The sequence below is a fragment of the Drosophila simulans genome, unplaced genomic scaffold (genome assembly GCF_016746395.2).
Source record: "Drosophila simulans strain w501 unplaced genomic scaffold, Prin_Dsim_3.1 Segkk13_quiver_pilon, whole genome shotgun sequence".
NCBI lineage: Eukaryota > Metazoa > Arthropoda > Insecta > Diptera > Drosophilidae > Drosophila > Drosophila simulans.
Genome location: NW_025416809.1, coordinates 34,441 through 51,660, shown reverse-complemented (window position 1 = coordinate 51,660; position 17,220 = coordinate 34,441).

The window sequence follows — 17,220 nt, the reverse complement described above, 5'->3', positions numbered from 1 at the left end:
TCGATTATCAAAACAACATAAGAACTTATTTTAAAAATATATCGAATTATTTAGATACGAACCTCTTATTCATTGGTCCTTGATTTACGACATCCTTCGTTCTAATTTTACATCCGCGCAGCTCCTGTAAAAAAAAGTAAATTTTGTGTTCACCTTAGCGTCTTTAGTCATGTATATCTTAGCACTTGTTTTCAATTTCATGTTGCTAGTTAATTACCGCTAATTAATATTAAATATTTTTTGATTTTGATCATCGATTGTCAAAACAACATAAAAACTTATTTTAAAAATATATCGAATTAGTTAGATACAAACCTCTTATTCTATGGTCGTTGATTTACGACATCCTTTGTTCTAATTTTACATCCGCGCAGCTCCTGAAACTACATCGCAGGTCATCTAGCTTATTGGCTCCCAGAGGGTACATGTAATTAAAACAAAACCATTACAAGTTTAGTTTTATTTGTAAACAGAATGGGCATAAGTTTTAATTAGCATTAACGATGACGTGGCCAAGAATAGAACTGACTTAATATCAAATGGACCACGTCATCAATATATGAATACCGTCTCTGGGACGTACATTTCCTACGAATTGGAAATTTATATTAAATTCGATATTGTCAATAATTTTATGAAGTAAATTTTGTGTTCACCTCAGCATCATTAGTCATGTATTAGCAAGTGTTTCAAATTTCATGTTGCTAGTTAAGTACCGCTAATGATTATTTAATATTTTTTGATTTTGATTGTCTATAATCAAAACAACATAAGAACTTATTTTAAAAATATAACGAATTATTTAGATATAAACCTCTTATTCTTTGGTCCTTGATTTATGACATCCTTTTCGCTGATTGTATATTCGGATAGCTCCTAATATTACATCGTAGATCATCTAGCGTATTGGCTTCCAGAGGGATCTTATAATTAAAACTAAACCATTATAACTTTCACAGAAGCATATTTTGTTATGTATATCTATTAGCAATTGTTATAAATTTCATGTTGTAGTTAATAACCGCTAATTAATAGTAAATATTTTTTGATTTTGATTGTCGATTTTCAAAACAACATAAGAACTTATTTTAGAAATATAACGAATTATTTAGATACGAACCTCTTATTCTTTGGTCCTTGATTTACGACATCCTTTGTTCTGATTTTACATCAGCGCAGCTCCTGAAACTACATCGCAGGTCATCTAGCTTATTGGCTCCCAGAGGATACATGAAATTAAAACAAAACCATTACAAGTTTAGTTTTATTAGTAAACATCATACGTTTTAATTAGCATTAACGATGACGTGGCCAAGACTAGAACTGACTTAATTTCAAAAAAACATTATATATAAAATTATCAAATATTATAAATTAAAAATATACTAGAAAGATTAAGTTTACTTAAAAATATTCGGTAAATATATGTACAAATATTAAGTTGACAAACACTAGAAATATATACCATAAACAAAAATATATTTGCACTGTGCCGTGTAGCTTACGTGCCACTAATGAGAATCGAGGAGGAGGGCGCAAAAAAAATATTCTAAAAATATTCGGTAAATATATGTTACAAATATTAACTTGACAAACACTAGAAATATATACTAGAAACAAAAACTATATTTGCACTGTGCCGTGTAGCTTACGTGCCACTAATGAGAATCGAGGAGGAGGGCGCAAAATTTTTACTTGCAAAATTTTCCATTTGCTTAGTTTAATTTCAAATTTAATTACTTATTCTCTCATTGTGTGTGGATAATTGGGATAATCTTTTGTCTCCCTGAAACGTGTGTATGTATGTGTGTGTGTGGAGTCTGCTGTTAGCATGTGTGTGAGTGTAGCTTGTCATTTATTTACTTTATGCCACATCGATTCCGCGAGTTCGATATTGTCAATATTTTTATGAAGTAAATTTTGTGTACACCTTAGCATATATAGTCATGTATATCTACTAGCAATTGATTTAAATATCATGTTGCTAGTTAATTACCGCTAATTAATTTTAAATATTTTTTTATTTTGATTGTCGATTATCAAAACAACATAAGAACTTATTTTAAAAATATATCGAATTATTTAGATACGAACCTCTTATTCATTGGTCCTTGATTTACGACATCCTTCGTTCTAATTTTACATCCGCGCAGCTCCTGTAAAAAAAAGTAAATTTTGTGTTCACCTTAGCGTCTTTAGTCATGTATATCTTAGCACTTGTTTTCAATTTCATGTTGCTAGTTAATTACCGCTAATTAATATTAAATATTTTTTGATTTTGATCATCGATTGTCAAAACAACATAAAAACTTATTTTAAAAATATATCGAATTAGTTAGATACAAACCTCTTATTCTATGGTCCTTGATTTACGACATCCTTTGTTCTAATTTTACATCCGCGCAGCTCCTGAAACTACATCGCAGGTCATCTAGCTTATTGGCTCCCAGAGGGTACATGTAATTAAAACAAAACCATTACAAGTTTAGTTTTATTTGTAAACAGAATGGGCATAAGTTTTAATTAGCATTAACGATGACGTGGCCAAGAATAGAACTGACTTAATATCAAATGGACCACGTCATCAATATATGAATACCGTCTCTGGGACGTACATTTCCTACGAATTGGAAATTTATATTAAATTCGATATTGTCAATAATTTTATGAAGTAAATTTGTGTTCACCTCAGCATCATTAGTCATGTATTAGCAAGTGTTTCAAATTTCATGTTGCTAGTTAAGTACCGCTAATGATTATTTAATATTTTTTGATTTTGATTGTCTATAATCAAAACAACATAAGAACTTATTTTAAAAATATAACGAATTATTTAGATATAAACCTCTTATTCTTTGGTCCTTGATTTATGACATCCTTTTCGCTGATTGTATATTCGGATAGCTCCTAATATTACATCGTAGATCATCTAGCGTATTGGCTTCCAGAGGGATCTTATAATTAAAACTAAACCATTATAACTTTCACAGAAGCATATTTTGTTATGTATATCTATTAGCAATTGTTATAAATTTCATGTTGTAGTTAATAACCGCTAATTAATAGTAAATATTTTTTGATTTTGATTGTCGATTTTCAAAACAACATAAGAACTTATTTTAGAAATATAACGAATTATTTAGATACGAACCTCTTATTCTTTGGTCCTTGATTTACGACATCCTTTGTTCTGATTTTACATCAGCGCAGCTCCTGAAACTACATCGCAGGTCATCTAGCTTATTGGCTCCCAGAGGATACATGAAATTAAAACAAAACCATTACAAGTTTAGTTTTATTAGTAAACATCATACATTTTAATTAGCATTAACGATGACGTGGCCAAGACTAGAACTGACTTAATTTCAAAAAAACATTATATATAAAATTATCAAATATTATAAATTAAAAATATACTAGAAAGATTAAGTTTACTTAAAAATATTCGGTAAATATATGTACAAATATTAAGTTGACAAACACTAGAAATATATACCATAAACAAAAAATATATTTGCACTGTGCCGTGTAGCTTACGTGCCACTAATGAGAATCGAGGAGGAGGGCGCAAAAAAAATATTCTAAAAATATTCGGTAAATATATGTTACAAATATTAACTTGACAAACACTAGAAATATATACTAGAAACAAAAACTATATTTGCACTGTGCCGTGTAGCTTACGTGCCACTAATGAGAATCGAGGAGGAGGGCGCAAAATTTTTACTTGCAAAATTTTCCATTTGCTTAGTTTAATTTCTAATTTAATTACTTATTCTCTCATTGTGTGTGGATAATTGGGATAATCTTTTGTCTCCCTGAAACGTGTGTATGTATGTGTGTGTGTGGAGTCTGCTGTTAGCATGTGTGTGAGTGTAGCTTGTCATTTATTTACTTTATGCCACATCGATTCCGCGAGTTCGATATTGTCAATATTTTTATGAAGTAAATTTTGTGTACACCTTAGCATATATAGTCATGTATATCTACTAGCAATTGATTTAAATATCATGTTGCTAGTTAATTACCGCTAATTAATTTTAAATATTTTTTATTTTGATTGTCGATTATCAAAACAACATAAGAACTTATTTTAAAAATATATCGAATTATTTAGATACGAACCTCTTATTCTTTGGTCCTTGATTTACGACATCCTTCGTTCTAATTTTACATCCGCGCAGCTCCTGTAAAAAAGAAGTCAATTTTGTGTTCACCGTAGCGTCTTTAGTCATGTATATCTTAGCACTTGTTTTCAATTTCATGTTGCTAGTTAATTACCGCTAATTAATATTAAATATTTTTTGATTTTGATCATCGATTGTCAAAACAACATAAGAACTTATTTTAAAAATATATCGAATTATTTACATACACACCTCTTATTCTATGGTCCTTGATTTACGACATCCTTTGTTCTAATTTTACATCCGCGCAGCTCCTGAAACTACATCGCAGGTCATCTAGCTTATTGGCTCCCAGAGGGTACATGTAATTAAAACAAAACCATTACAAGTTTAGTTTTATTTGTAAACAGAATGGGCATAAGTTTTAATTAGCATTAACGATGACGTGGCCAAGAATAGAACTGACTTAATATCAAATGGACCACGTCATCAATATATGAATACCGTCTCTGGGACGTACATTTCCTACGAATTGGAAATTTATATTAAATTCGATATTGTCAATAATTTTATGAAGTAAATTTTGTGTTCACCTCAGCATCATTAGTCTTGTATTAGCAAGTGTTTCAAATTTCATGTTGCTAGTTAAGTACCGCTAATGATTATTTAATATTTTTGATTTTGATTGTCTATAATCAAAACAACATAAGAACTTATTTTAAAAATATAACGAATTATTTAGATATAAACCTCTTATTCTTTGGTCCTTGATTTATGACATCCTTTTCTCTGATTGTATATTCGGATAGCTCCTAATATTACATCGTAGATCATCTAGCGTATTGGCTTCCAGAGGGATCTTATAATTAAAACTAAACCATTATAACTTTCACAGAAGCATATTTTGTTATGTATATCTATTAGCAATTGTTATAAATTTCATGTTGTGGTTAATAACCGCTAATTAATAGTAAATATTTTTTGATTTTGATTGTCGATTTTCAAAACAACATAAGAACTTATTTTAGAAATATAACGAATTATTTAGATACGAACCTCTTATTCTTTGGTCCTTGATTTACGACATCCTTTGTTCTGATTTTACATTAGCGCAGCTCCTGAAACTACATCGCAGGTCATCTAGCTTATTGGCTCCCAGAGGATATATGAAATTAGAACAAAACCATTACAAGTTTAGTTTTATTAGTAAACATCATACGTTTTAATTAGCATTAACGATGACGTGGCCAAGACTAGAACTGACTTAATTTCAAAAAACATTATATATAAAATTATCAAATATTATAAATTAAAAATATACTAGAAAGATTAAGTTACTTAAAAATATTCGGTAAATATATGTACAAATATTATGTTGACAAACACTAGAAATATATACCATAAACAAAAAATATATTTGCACTGTGCCGTGTAGCTTACGTGCCACTAATGAGAATCGAGGAGGAGGGCGCAAAAAAAATATTCTAAAAATATTCGGTAAATATATGTTACAAATATTAACTTGACAAACACTAGAAATATATACTAGAAACAAAAACTATATTTGCACTGTGCCGTGTTGCTTACGTGCCACTAATGAGAATCGAGGAGGAGGGCGCAAAATTTTTACTTGCAAAATTTTCCATTTGCTTAGTTTAATTTCTAATTTAATTACTTATTCTCTCATTGTGTGTGGATAATTGGGATAATCTTTTGTCTCCCTGATACGTGTGTATGTATGTGTGTGTGTGGAGTCTGCTGTTAGCATGTGTGTGAGTGTAGCTTGTCATTTATTTACTTTATGCCACATCGATTCCGCGAGTTCGATATTGTCAATATTTTTATGAAGTAAATTTTGTGTACACCTTAGCATATATAGTCATGTATATCTACTAGCAATTGTTTTAAATATCATGTTGCTAGTTAATTACCGCTAATTAATTTTAAATATTTTTTTATTTTGATTGTCGATTATCAAAACAACATAAGAACTTATTTTAAAAATATATCGAATTATTTAGATACGAACCTCTTATTCTTTGGTCCTTGATTTACGACATCCTTCGTTCTAATTTTTCATCCGCGCAGCTCCTGTAAAAAAAAAAGTAAATTTTGTGTTCACCGTAGCGTCTTAGTCATGTATATCTTAGCACTTGTTTTCAATTTCATGTTGCTAGTTAATTACCGCTAATTAATATTAAATATTTTTTGATTTTGATCATCGATTGTCAAAACAACATAAGAACTTATTTTAGAAATATAACGAATTATTTAGATACGAACCTCTTATTCTTTGGTCCTTGATTTACGACATCCTTTGTTCTGATTTTACATCAGCGCAGCTCCTGAAAATACATCGCAGGTCATCTAGCTTATTGGCTCCCAGAGGATACATGAAATTAAAACAAAACCATTACAAGTTTAGTTTTATTAGTAAACATCATACGTTTTAATTAGCATTAACGATGACGTGGCCAAGACTATAACTGACTTAATTTCAAAAAAACATTATATATAAAATTATCAAATATTATAAATTAAAAATATACTAGAAAGATTAAGTTTACTTAAAAATATTCGGTAAATATATGTACAAATATTAAGTTGACAAACACTAGAAATATATACCATAAACAAAAAATATATTTGCACTGTGCCGTGTAGCTTACGTGCCACTAATGAGAATCGAGGAGGAGGGCGCAAAAAAAATATTCTAAAAATATTCGGTAAATATATGTTACAAATATTAACTTGACAAACACTAGAAATATATACTAGAAACAAAAACTATATTTGCACTGTGCCGTGTAGCTTACGTGCCACTAATGAGAATCGAAGAGGAGGGCGCAAAATTTTTACTTGCAAAATTTTCCATTTGCTTAGGTTAATTTCTAATTTAATTACTTATTCTCTCATTGTGTGTGGATAATTGGGATAATCTTTTGTCTCCCTGAAACGTGTGTATGTATGTGTGTGTGTGGAGTCTGCTGTTAGCATGTGTGTGAGTGTAGCTTGTCATTTATTTACTTTATGCCACATCGATTCCGCGAGTTCGATATTGTCAATATTTTTATGAAGTAAATTTTGTGTACACCTTAGCATATATAGTCATGTATATCTACTAGCAATTGTTTTAAATATCATGTTGCTAGTTAATTACCGCTAATTAATTTTAAATATTTTTTTATTTTGATTGTCGATTATCAAAACAACATAAGAACTTATTTTAAAAATATATCGAATTATTTAGATACGAACCTCTTATTCTTTGGTCCTTGATTTACGACATCCTTCGTTCTAATTTTACATCCGCGCAGCTCCTGTAAAAAAAAAGTAAATTTTGTGTTCACCTTAGCGTCTTTAGTCATGTATATCTTAGCACTTGTTTTCAATTTCATGTTGCTAGTTAATTACCGCTAATTAATATTAAATATTTTTTGATTTTGATCATCGATTGTCAAAACAACATAAAAACTTATTTTAAAAATATATCGAATTAGTTAGATACAAACCTCTTATTCTATGGTCCTTGATTTACGACATCCTTTGTTCTAATTTTACATCCGCGCAGCTCCTGAAACTACATCGCAGGTCATCTAGCTTATTGGCTCCCAGAGGGTACATGTAATTAAAACAAAACCATTACAAGTTTAGTTTTATTTGTAAACAGAATGGGCATAAGTTTTAATTAGCATTAACGATGACGTGGCCAAGAATAGAACTGACTTAATATCAAATGGACCACGTCATCAATATATGAATACCGTCTCTGGGACGTACATTTCCTACGAATTGGAAATTTATATTAAATTCGATATTGTCAATAATTTTATGAAGTAAATTTTGTGTTCACCTCAGCATCATTAGTCTTGTATTAGCAAGTGTTTCAAATTTCATGTTGCTAGTTAAGTACCGCTAATGATTATTTAATATTTTTTGATTTTGATTGTCTATAATCAAAACAACATAAGAACTTATTTTAAAAATATAACGAATTATTTAGATATAAACCTCTTATTCTTTGGTCCTTGATTTATGACATCCTTTTCGCTGATTGTATATTCGGATAGCTCCTAATATTACATCGTAGATCATCTAGCGTATTGGCTTCCAGAGGGATCTTATAATTAAAACTAAACCATTATAACTTTCACAGAAGCATATTTTGTTATGTATATCTATTAGCAATTGTTATAAATTTCATGTTGTAGTTAATAACCGCTAATTAATAGTAAATATTTTTTGATTTTGATTGTCGATTTTCAAAACAACATAAGAACTTATTTTAGAAATATAACGAATTATTTAGATACGAACCTCTTATTCTTTGGTCCTTGATTTACGACATCCTTTGTTCTGATTTTACATCCGCGCAGCTCCTGAAACTACATCGCAGGTCATCTAGCTTATTGGCTCCCAGAGGGTACATGTAATTAAAACAAAACCATTACAAGTTTAGTTTTATTTGTAAACAGAATGGGCATAAGTTTTAATTAGCATTAACGATGACGTGGCCAAGAATAGAACTGACTTAATATCAAATGGACCACGTCATCAATATATGAATACCGTCTCTGGGACGTACATTCCCTACGAATTGGAAATTTATATTAAATTCGATATTGTCAATAATTTTATGAAGTAAATTTTGTGTTCACCTCAGCATCATTAGTCTTGTATTAGCAAGTGTTTCAAATTTCATGTTGCTAGTTAAGTACCGCTAATGATTATTTAATATTTTTTGATTTTGATTGTCTATAATCAAAACAACATAAGAACTTATTTTAAAAATATAACGAATTATTTAGATATAAACCTCTTATTCTTTGGTCCTTGATTTATGACATCCTTTTCGCTGATTGTATATTCGGATAGCTCCTAATATTACATCGTAGATCATCTAGCGTATTGGCTTCCAGAGGGATCTTATAATTAAAACTAAACCATTATAACTTTCACAGAAGCATATTTTGTTATGTATATCTATTAGCAATTGTTATAAATTTCATGTTGTAGTTAATAACCGCTAATTAATAGTAAATATTTTTTGATTTTGATTGTCGATTTTCAAAACAACATAAGAACTTATTTTAGAAATATAACGAATTATTTAGATACGAACCTCTTATTCTTTGGTCCTTGATTTACGACATCCTTTGTTCTGATTTTACATCAGCGCAGTGCAAAATCTATATTTGCACTGTGCCGTGTAGCATACGTGCCACTAATGAGAATCGAGGCGAAGGGCGCAAAATTTTTATTTGCAAAATTTTCCATTTGCTTAGTTTAATTTAAATTAGTAATATTGAAAAAAATATTCTAAAATTATTCGTTATATATATGTTAAAAATACTAAGTTGACAAACACTAGAAATATATACTAGAAACAAAAACTACATTTGCACTGTGCCGTGTAGCTTACGTGCCACTAATGAGAATCGAGGCGAAGGGCGCAAAATTTTTATTTGCAAAATTTTCCATTTGCTTAGTTTAATTTCAATTAGTAATATTTAAAAAATATTCGGTATATATATGTTAAAAATACTAAGTTGACAAACACTAGAAATATATACCATAACAAAAACTATATTTGCACTGTGCCGTGTAGCTTACGTGCCACTAATGAGAATCGAGGAGGAGGGCGCAAAAAAAAATATTCGGTAAATATATGTTAAAATATTAAGTTGACAAACACTAGAAATATATACTAGAAACAAAACTACATTTGCACCGTGCTGTGTAGCTTACGTGCCTCTAATGAGAATCGAGGAGGAGGGCGCCAAATTTTTACTTGCAAAATTTTCCATTTGCTTAGTTTAATTTCTAATTTAATTACTTATTCTCTAATTGTGTGTGTGTGCCATCTTCAGTTTGCAGCTTTTGGGATAATCTTCTGTCTCCCTGAAGTGTGTGTCTGTATGTGTGTGTGTGGAGTCTGCTGTTTGCATGTGTGTGAGTGTAGCTTGTCATTTATTTATTTTATGCCACATCGATTCCGCGAGTTCGATATTGTCAATATTTTTATGAAGTAAATTTTGTGTTCACCTTAGCATATTTAGTCATGTATATCTATTAGCAATTATTTTAAATTTCATGTTGTTAGTTAATTAGCGCTAATTAATATGAAATATTTTTTATTTTGATTTTCGAATATCAAAACCATATAAGAACTTATATAAAAATATATATATTATATAAATATAATATAAAATATCTAAATATAATTATTTAGATACGAACCTCTTATTCTTTGGTCCTTGATTTACGACATCCTCTGTGCTATTTTTACATCCGCGCAGCTCCTGAAACTACATCGCAGGTCATCTAGCTTATTCGCTCCCAGAGGGTACATGTAATTAAAACAAAACCATAACAAGTTTAGTGGTATTTGTAAACACAATGGGCATAAGTTTTAATTAGCATTAACAATGACGTGGCCAAGAATATAACTGTCTGAACACGTCATCAATATATGAATCTGTGGTACGTACATTTCCTACGAATTGGAATTTTGTGTTAAATTCGATATTGGTAATATTTTTATGAAGTAAATTTAGTGTACACCTTAGCATATTTAGTCATGTATATTAATAACCGCTAATTAATTTTAAATATTTTTGATTTTGATTGTCTATAATCAAAACAACATAACTTATTTTAAAAATATAACGAATTATTTAGATACGAACCTCTTATTCTTTGGTCCTTGATTAACGACATCCTTTGTGCTAATTTTACATCCGCGCAGCTCCTGAAACTACATCGCAGGTCATCTAGCTTATTGGCTCCCAGAGGATACATTAAATTAAAACAAAACCATTACAAGTTTAGTTTTATTAGTAAACAGCATACGTTTTAATTAGCATTAACGATGTCGTGGCCAAGACTAGAACTGACTTAATTTCAAAAAACATTATATATAAAATTATCATTATTTGCAAAATTTTCCATTTGCTTAGTTTAATTTAAATTAGTAATATTTAAAAAATATTCTAAAAATATTCGGTATATATATATTAAAAATACTAAGTTGACAAACACTAGAAATATATACCATAAACAAAAACTATATTTGCACTGTGCCGTGTAGCTTACGTGCCACTAATGAGAATCGAGGAGGAGGGCGCAAAAAAAATATTCGATAAATATATGTTAAAAATACTAAGTTGACAAACACTAGAAATATATACTAGAAACAAAAACTATATTTGCACTGTGCTGTGTAGCTTACGTGCCACTAATGAGAATCGAGGAGGAGGGCGCAGAATTTTTACTTGCAAAATTTTCCATTTGCTTGGTTTAATTTCTAATTTAATTACTTATTCTCTCATTGTGTGTGTGTGTGCCATCTTCAGTTTGCAGCTTTTGGGATAATCTTCTGTCTCCCTGAAGTGTGTGTCTGTATGTGTGTGTGTGGAGTCTGCTGTTTGCATGTGTGTGAGTGTAGCTTGTCATTTATTTATTTTATGCCACATCGATTCCGCGAGTTCGATATTGTCAATATTTTAATGAAGTAAATTTTGTGTACACCATAGCATATTTAGTCATGTATATCTTAGCACTTGTTTTCAATTTCATGTTGCTAGTTAATTACCGCTAATTAATATTAAATATTTTTTGATTTTGATCATCGATTGTCAAAACAACATAAAAACTTATTTTAAAAATATATCGAATTATTTAGATACAAACCTCTTATTCTATGGTCCTTGATTTACGACATCCTTTGTTCTAATTTTACATCCGCGCAGCTCCTGAAACTACATCGCAGGTCATCTAGCTTATTGGCTCCCAGAGGGTACATGTAATTAAAACAAAACCATTACAAGTTTAGTTTTATTTGTAAACAGAATGGGCATAAGTTTTAATTAGCATTAACGATGACGTGGCCAAGAATAGAACTGACTTAATATCAAATGGACCACGTCATCAATATATGAATACCGTCTCTGGGACGTACATTTCCTACGAATTGGAAATTTATATTAAATTCGATATTGTCAATAATTTTATGAAGTAAATTTTGTGTTCACCTCAGCATCATTAGTCTTGTATTAGCAAGTGTTTCAAATTTCATGTTGCTAGTTAAGTACCGCTAATGATTATTTAATATTTTTTGATTTTGATTGTCTATAATCAAAACAACATAAGAACTTATTTTAAAAATATAACGAATTATTTAGATATAAACCTCTTATTCTTTGGTCCTTGATTTATGACATCCTTTTCGCTGATTGTATATTCGGATAGCTCCTAATATTACATCGTAGATCATCTAGCGTATTGGCTTCCAGAGGGATCTTATAATTAAAACTAAACCATTATAACTTTCACAGAAGCATATTTTGTTATGTATATCTATTAGCAATTGTTATAAATTTCATGTTGTAGTTAATAACCGCTAATTAATAGTAAATATTTTTTGATTTTGATTGTCGATTTTCAAAACAACATAAGAACTTATTTTAGAAATATAACGAATTATTTAGATACGAACCTCTTATTCTTTGGTCCTTGATTTACGACATCCTTTGTTCTGATTTTACATCAGCGCAGTGCAAAATCTATATTTGCACTGTGCCGTGTAGCATACGTGCCACTAATGAGAATCGAGGCGAAGGGCGCAAAATTTTTATTTGCAAAATTTTCCATTTGCTTAGTTTAATTTAAATTAGTAATATTGAAAAAAATATTCTAAAATTATTCGTTATATATATGTTAAAAATACTAAGTTGACAAACACTAGAAATATATACTAGAAACAAAAACTACATTTGCACTGTGCCGTGTAGCTTACGTGCCACTAATGAGAATCGAGGCGAAGGGCGCAAAATTTTTATTTGCAAAATTTTCCATTTGCTTAGTTTAATTTCAATTAGTAATATTTAAAAAATATTCGGTATATATATGTTAAAAATACTAAGTTGACAAACACTAGAAATATATACCATAACAAAAACTATATTTGCACTGTGCCGTGTAGCTTACGTGCCACTAATGAGAATCGAGGAGGAGGGCGCAAAAAAAAATATTCGGTAAATATATGTTAAAAATATTAAGTTGACAAACACTAGAAATATATACTAGAAACAAAAACTACATTTGCACCGTGCTGTGTAGCTTACGTGCCTCTAATGAGAATCGAGGAGGAGGGCGCCAAATTTTTACTTGCAAAATTTTCCATTTGCTTAGTTTAATTTCTAATTTAATTACTTATTCTCTAATTGTGTGTGTGTGCCATCTTCAGTTTGCAGCTTTTGGGATAATCTTCTGTCTCCCTGAAGTGTGTGTCTGTATGTGTGTGTGTGGAGTCTGCTGTTTGCATGTGTGTGAGTGTAGCTTGTCATTTATTTATTTTATGCCACATCGATTCCGCGAGTTCGATATTGTCAATATTTTTATGAAGTAAATTTTGTGTTCACCTTAGCATATTTAGTCATGTATATCTATTAGCAATTATTTTAAATTTCATGTTGTTAGTTAATTAGCGCTAATTAATATGAAATATTTTTTATTTTGATTTTCGAATATCAAAACCATATAAGAACTTATATAAAAATATATATATTATATAAATATAATATAAAATATCTAAATATAATTATTTAGATACGAACCTCTTATTCTTTGGTCCTTGATTTACGACATCCTCTGTGCTATTTTTACATCCGCGCAGCTCCTGAAACTACATCGCAGGTCATCTAGCTTATTCGCTCCCAGAGGGTACATGTAATTAAAACAAAACCATAACAAGTTTAGTGGTATTTGTAAACACAATGGGCATAAGTTTTAATTAGCATTAACAATGACGTGGCCAAGAATATAACTGTCTGAACACGTCATCAATATATGAATCTGTGGTACGTACATTTCCTACGAATTGGAATTTTGTGTTAAATTCGATATTGGTAATATTTTTATGAAGTAAATTTAGTGTACACCTTAGCATATTTAGTCATGTATATTAATAACCGCTAATTAATTTTAAATATTTTTTGATTTTGATTGTCTATAATCAAAACAACATAACTTATTTTAAAAATATAACGAATTATTTAGATACGAACCTCTTATTCTTTGGTCCTTGATTAACGACATCCTTTGTGCTAATTTTACATCCGCGCAGCTCCTGAAACTACATCGCAGGTCATCTAGCTTATTGGCTCCCAGAGGATACATTAAATTAAAACAAAACCATTACAAGTTTAGTTTTATTAGTAAACAGCATACGTTTTAATTAGCATTAACGATGTCGTGGCCAAGACTAGAACTGACTTAATTTCAAAAAACATTATATATAAAATTATCATTATTTGCAAAATTTTCCATTTGCTTAGTTTAATTTAAATTAGTAATATTTAAAAAATATTCTAAAAATATTCGGTATATATATATTAAAAATACTAAGTTGACAAACACTAGAAATATATACCATAAACAAAAACTATATTTGCACTGTGCCGTGTAGCTTACGTGCCACTAATGAGAATCGAGGAGGAGGGCGCAAAAAAAATATTCGATAAATATATGTTAAAAATACTAAGTTGACAAACACTAGAAATATATACTAGAAACAAAAACTATATTTGCACTGTGCTGTGTAGCTTACGTGCCACTAATGAGAATCGAGGAGGAGGGCGCAGAATTTTTACTTGCAAAATTTTCCATTTGCTTGGTTTAATTTCTAATTTAATTACTTATTCTCTCATTGTGTGTGTGTGTGCCATCTTCAGTTTGCAGCTTTTGGGATAATCTTCTGTCTCCCTGAAGTGTGTGTCTGTATGTGTGTGTGTGGAGTCTGCTGTTTGCATGTGTGTGAGTGTAGCTTGTCATTTATTTATTTTATGCCACATCGATTCCGCGAGTTCGATATTGTCAATATTTTAATGAAGTAAATTTTGTGTACACCATAGCATATTTAGTCATGTATATCTATTAGCAATTCTATTTAAATTTCATGTTGCTAGTTAATTACCGCTAATTAATATTAAATATTTTTTGATTTTGATTGTCGATTATGAAAACAACATAATAACTTATTTCAAAAATATAACGAATTATTTAGATACAAACCTCTTATTCTTTGGTCCTTGATTTACGACAACCTTTGTTCTAATTTTACATCCGCGCAGCTCCTGAAACTACATCGCAGGTCATCTAGCTTATTGGCTCCCAGAAGGTACATGAAATTAAAACAAAACCATTACAAGTTTAGTGTTATTTGTAAACACAATGGGCATAAGTTTTAATAAGCATTAACGATGACGTGGCCAAGAATGGAACTGACTTAATATCAAATGGACCACGTCATCAATATATGAATACCATCTCTGGTACGTAGATTTCCTACGAATTGGAATTTTATTTAAAAAATTCGGTATTGTCAATATTTTTATGAAGTAAATTTTGTGTTCACCTTAGCGTCTTTAGTCATGTATATCTTAGCACTTGTTTTCAATTTCATGTTGCTAGTTAATTACCGCTAATTAATATTAAATATTTTTTGATTTTGATCATCGATTGTCAAAACAACATAAGAACTTATTTTAAAAATATATCGAATTATTTAGATACAAACCACTTATTCTATGGTCCTTGATTTACGACATCCTTTGTTCTAATTTTTCATCCGCGCAGCTCCTGAAACTACATCGCAGGTCATCTAGCTTATTGGCTCCCAGAGGGTACATGTCATTAAAACAAAACCATTACAAGTTTAGTTTTATTTGTAAACAGAATGGGCATAAGTTTTATTTAGCATTAACGATGACGTGGCCAAGAATAGAACTGACTTAATATCAAATGGGCCACGTCATCAATATATGAATACCATCTCTGGTAAGTAGATTTCCTACGAATTGGAATTTTATATTAAATTCGATATTGTCAATATTTTTATGAAGTACATTTTTTGTTCACCTTAGCATATTTAGTCATGTATATCTATTAGCAATTATTTTAAATTTCATGTTGCTCGTTAATTACCGCTAATTAATATGAAATATATTTGATTTTGATTGTCGATTATCAAAACCATATAAGAACTTATTTTAAAAATATAACGAATTATTTAGATACGAACCTCTTATTCTTTGGTCCTTGACTTACGACATCCTTTGTGCTAATTAAACATCCGCGCAGCTCCTGAAACTACATCGCAGGTCATCTAGCTTATTGGCTCCCAGAGGGTACATGAAATTAAAACAAAACCATTACAAGTTTAGTGTTAATTGTAAACACAATGGGCATAAGTTTTAATTAGCATTTACGATGACGTGGCCAAGAATAGAACTGACTTAATATCAAATGGACCACGTCATCAATATATGAATACCATCTGTGGTACGTACATTTCCTACGAATTGGAATTTTGTGTTAAATTCTATATTGGTAATATTTTTATGAAGTAAATTTAGTGTACACCTTAGCATATTTAGTCATGTATATTAATAACCGCTAATTAATTTTAAATATTTTTTGATTTTGATTGTCTATAATCAAAACAACAAAAGAATTTATTTTAAAAATATAACGAATTATTTAGATACGAACCTCTTATTCTTTGGTCCTTGATTTACGACATCCTTTGTGCTAATTTTACATCCGCGCAGATCCTGAAACTACATCGCAGGTCATCTAGCTTATTGGCTCCCAGAGGATACATTAAATTAAAACAAAACCATTACAAGTTTAGTTTTATTAGTAAACAGCATACGTTTTAATTAGCATTAACGATGTCGTGGCCAAGACTAGATCTGACTTAATTTCAAAAAACATTATATATAAAATGATCAAATATTATAAATTAAAAATATACTAGAAAGATTAAGTTTACTTAAAAATATTCTAAAAATATTCGGTAAATATATGTTAAAAATATTAAGTTGACAAACACTAGAAATATATACTAAGAACAAAATCTATATTTGCACTGTGCCGTGTAGCATACGTGCCACTAATGAGAATCGAGGCGAAGGGCGCAAAATTTTTATTTGCAAAATTTTCCATTTGCTTAGTTTAATTTAAATTAGTAATATTAAAAAAATATTCTAAAAATATTCGGTATATATATATTAAAAATACTAAGTTGACA